Source organism: Odontomachus brunneus, unplaced genomic scaffold, assembly GCF_010583005.1.
Source record: "Odontomachus brunneus isolate Ranch 3 - 2012 unplaced genomic scaffold, Obru_v1 Obru_scaffold_267, whole genome shotgun sequence".
NCBI lineage: Eukaryota > Metazoa > Arthropoda > Insecta > Hymenoptera > Formicidae > Odontomachus > Odontomachus brunneus.
In genome coordinates, this window is record NW_022639717.1 from 251,335 (window position 1) to 256,362 (window position 5,028).

Here is a 5,028-nt window from a genome sequence, read left to right on the forward strand (position 1 = left end):
TATATACCTGTTAATTGTAATTTTCTACTCAAAAAAGAAATGTCATTTCAAAAATGTTATTTCCAGCTTATTATCGTTTGTAGTACGCATAAATCTGTAAGAATCGACTGGACTACTTTACAAAACAAGATATGACTTTTATTTTGTGGTTTAATGTTGTTTAGTACACCGAGAAAAGAAATGGTTGAATTTATAAAATTAGTGGTTACGTACGTTCAAAGAAATAACGTGTTCATCGAATACATTACGCAGTGATGCAGACATATTATGTTAACACAGCGGTATCAACGTGATATGTTTTTGTAAAAGCGTAATGTGTTCAGTGGACATTATATTTTGAATATATGTGACTGACGTAAATTTCGTAAATTTAATCGCTTTTTTCTCAGTTTAGAAATATATTTAGATGCAAATACGAGTAGCAGAGTAACACGAAATGACGTGGTATAATATTTTTAACGTCAATAATATATTATTAGGGAGATTTTGCAAATAGCATCTTTCAGATATGGTAAATGCTAAAATGCGTTCCATTATGCACTTTTAGTATTTCATATAAATATAAAATATTAAGTATTAAGTTTCAAATATAAATCAATAAATTAATATAAATAAATAAGTATCAATAATGATTATAATAATAATATTTTATATTATAATTATATTATAAATATTTATAATTAATATTATGTAAATTAATTAATGTAAATAAATAAATAAAAAATATTAAATATCAAGTTTTGAAAATCCTTATAAAATATTGTTGGAAATATATGTTGGAATGTAGTTTAGCGTTTATCATATCTAAAATACGAAATTGCAAAAACTTCTTATTAAGACGTCTTTAGACGGTATATTCCTATCTAAGGAATAAATATGAATAAATAAATTTGTTACCCTACAATAAGATAGCAACTATACACGATCGAACAGCATGAGAATGAACCTACTCACTTTTATATACACATTAAATGAGTTTTTTCAATTCTCTAAACTAAGATATTTGTCATATCCATATTTTAATTCTGCATTATCACATGTAGTATTTATATTTTACTTTTAGTTCTAAACTAAGAAGTAAAGAATGAACGTGAAGATGTATGTATGAAAATACGCGAATATTATCTTTATATAACTTTATCAAATGTAATCGTCTTTGAGAAATTATATCGTATGGTCAGAAGATTTACTCGTAGTTATCTTTAACTTTATGCTTTTGTGAAGGAAAACGAAGAATATAAATTATTAACAATATTTCACTTATACATTTGGACGGAGTTCAATCAAGGACACCAAAAATAGCAGCATATAATAATGGAAATGTACCATTTGAATTACATATTCGAAATAACAGTATTATTACTGTACTAGGAAAATATAATCTGACGAATATAATACAAAAAGATGTGAAGCAAATAGAAATTAATGATATATTAAGTACCTCGGAATGTGTTAGTAAGTATAAATAATAAGTACACGTATGAAAAATAAAAGTATGAAAAATAAAAAGTCAAATAACTACACACATACACATGCACACATACACGAACACATATATATATATATATACATATGTATATACATATATATATATATATATATATATATATATATATATACAATATTAGCCTACCCGCCGCTTATATAACATCATTGTTTATAAAAAATTAAGTAAAAAAGTCCTGAGTCATTTTGTCTTCATGCTGATATTCTTAGATAAATTCCAATTAATCTGCGACTTCAATCTATTCTTTTGATAGATAAACGTACTATGTGCTCAATAGTATGCGCATACGTATATTATGAAGCACACAACACGCAAACATTTATGTGTCTAAAGCATGATGCATATTAGTTGAAATTTACTTACGACTATTTCCTTCATAAAGCATCGTAGAGAAAAATAACTGGGGATTTTTTTATTTAATTCTTTATAAACAATAACTCTACATAATCAATGGGCGACGAGTAGATTAACATCCTATGTATATTGGAAAGAGAAATTAGAGAAAACTGTATAAAGCAGATAAGAAAAAAGAATGAAAGAAAAAAGGGAAATGTGAGAGAATGAAAAATTATGATAAATTAATTATAATAAATTAATTGTTCTAATATAATTTTAGAATTAGAAGGTTTTATAAAAAGCAATTTTGGAAAAATTTACAATCATAAATTAAATAAATATATCGGCTGCGGTTCTATTACGGATGGTATTTATAAAATTGAAGTACATATATTAAATTTTGATGAAAAGAAATATGAAGAGAAAAAGATAAAAAAGGAAATAAAGTACAACTAATTGGCACGGTGCAAAATACAGGTATTAATAGAAATACATAATATGTATAATCTATACAGAATATCCCATTTTAATTAACTCTCACGTGCGCGCGCGCACATACACACACATCAAGAAATGTAAATCCGACCATGCAACCTCCACGCGATATACTTTACCACGCGGGTAATGCTAATGCCGGGGATAATATAATTTTCAAATTCTATAACTAGGAAAATTCTTACGGAAAAAAAGTTTGTATCCAATGTTTCGAAAACGTCTTTTCGAAAAAAAGACCTGAGGAAATTAAAATGGGACACTTTGTATACAAAGTAAATATTAATAAGTGTCTCATTTGTTTACCTTGCGATATGAATTATCGACTGTCATAATTATCCGAGAGGGGTGAAGATAGTTTGCATATATTTTATATCTACTTCTTGCACGCGTGGTTTGCTTCTTTAAAATTAAATATTTATCATCACACAGAAATCATATATAAATTGATCCTGTTACATATAAAATATTTATCTTTTACTTTACTTCAGAGAGTTAAAAAATGAATCACATCAAGATATAAATATCAAATGTCCGCATATCATTCTTTATTCTACTTGATCAATTGTAATTGTTGTCAATAATTTTATGTACTATTTTAGATATATACATCGATTTAAACTTATTGTACATACATAGTGTTGAATAATTACGTATTATTTATTGAACTTTTTTGTTAATAACTTTTTAATAAACAGTGAGCAACGGTTAAAATTCTTCATTGTTACTCAAGAGGATGTCACTGATAATATATGTCAACATCAAAATCATTGGAGGGTGGTTCTCTATTCGGCATTTTTATCGTAATTTCTTACTCAACAATGTAACTGTTATATAATAACGTGTTAACACACGTGCAACAGTTACATTGTTGAATAGGAAATATAACTAATTTTTAGATCACATGTAACGTTGTGTTTACTGGGTTTTTAAAATCTATTTTAAATATTATTATTTTTCAGTCGACCCACCATATGTCATAATAAATTCTAATGAGGAAGTTAAAAAATTGGAAGGATGTATGTCTTTGCCACTTTTATTAAAAGGTATACATACATCTAAAAAAAGAAAAATAGAGGAGCATATATATGAGCAAGTAAAATCATAAACAATTTAATAATAAATAATTATTTAAATAAAACGATATATGGAATTATTGAAATCAACTTTTCCTTTGATTAAAATTATGATATTCTTAATCAAATTTTAAAACTATTTTTTCTCTTGCAACATGACAATTTCCAGTGTTTTCAACATGACAATTTCCAATGTTTTCATGACATTTAAAATGGATTGGTTTGTTTTGATATGATTGCTTGTTTTCAAGATACAGTTAAAATTAGAAAAACCTCAGTAAACCAGCACAATATTTACGTATCAGTAATATAACATAGATATATTATATCAGCACAATATTTACGTTTCAATAATATAACATAGATATATTATGTCAGCACAATTATGTGGTTTATTATGTAACTATTATCTCTCAAGTAGCAGACTCACGTCAAAATGACGTCAAAAACTGGTCATAATTGGTCGATTAACGTCAAGTGATTAAATAATGACATCTTTAAGACGTCTTTTTTGTGACGTCTTAATGACGTTTCTGTACAACATCTTAATGACTTATTATATGGATGTTTAAAGACGTCATTAAGTCATCTTCGGTCTGTGACATTAAATCGTCATTTTGACGACATTTTCACGACATTTTTGGTCATTCCATGGTTATTTTTGATCATGAATTGACCAGATTTGGTCGTTATTTTGATGTAAGTCTGCTATTATGTATTTATTACGTAACAAATAGTATTTTAGTACTTACAAATAGTAGTACAAATAGTAAACAGTTTTACAAATAGTATTTATTACGTAACAAATTACATAATTGTGCTACAATAACATATTTATGTTACATTATTGATACATAAATACTGTGCCGATTTATTGGGACTGACAGCGCGCTCTAAATATCCATATCGTTGTTGCGAATCACCCTATATACACATGTTTTATTCATAAATTCATTTTAACATTATTTACTATCTAACATTGAAATTTTCGCACACTTTTTATAGCTGTATTCTTTTTCATAGAAAATAAAAAGTTAGTTTACAACAAAAAATTTATTCTATATATTCTTTTGTCTTACAGAAGCAGAATAAGAAGATGGTTTCCTCTACATAAAAATTAAAATAGAATCTTCAAAATAATTGAAAATAAATTGAAATGTTAAAAATGTTTTGTAATGTTTAAATAATATAATACAATATATTACATTGCTTTGAATTAAATATTCTGAATTAAATAGATATATAACCCACACAGCACGTGATATATATAATATCACAATAATATTTCAATAATATTTCTGCGATATTACAATATTACGGAAATATTACTATATTACTGATATTATATAATATTACGTGCTGTGTGGGTATTATTTTACATTTTTTGTTATAGGATTATTGTAGGCTTAAAACATATTTTTTGGGAAATTTTTTTCTGAGAAAATCTGAACTTCAATTACTTAGAAACTTGTATATATATTTGTTGAACTTTTTTCTTCAGTTATTTATTAATCAAGGCTTTGTAATACTTTATTGCTAAATAGCAAGCCGTTAAAATATATATTTTCGAAAGGTTTTCCTCGAACGGAAGAAATTAGCCATAAAATTAGTGCATTA

At 25.9% G+C, this 5,028-nt stretch overlaps 1 long non-coding RNA gene across 1 annotated transcript; it reads left to right on the plus strand.

The window, feature by feature from the left end:
* The first annotated feature begins 1,266 nt into the window (after window positions 1-1,266).
* On the plus strand, window positions 1,267-3,430 carry LOC116853018. Its single transcript, XR_004379889.1, has 3 exons — window positions 1,267-1,455; window positions 2,124-2,320; window positions 3,298-3,430. It is a non-coding gene; the product is annotated as an uncharacterized LOC116853018 (long non-coding RNA).
* The last annotated feature ends 1,598 nt before the right edge of the window (window positions 3,431-5,028 follow it).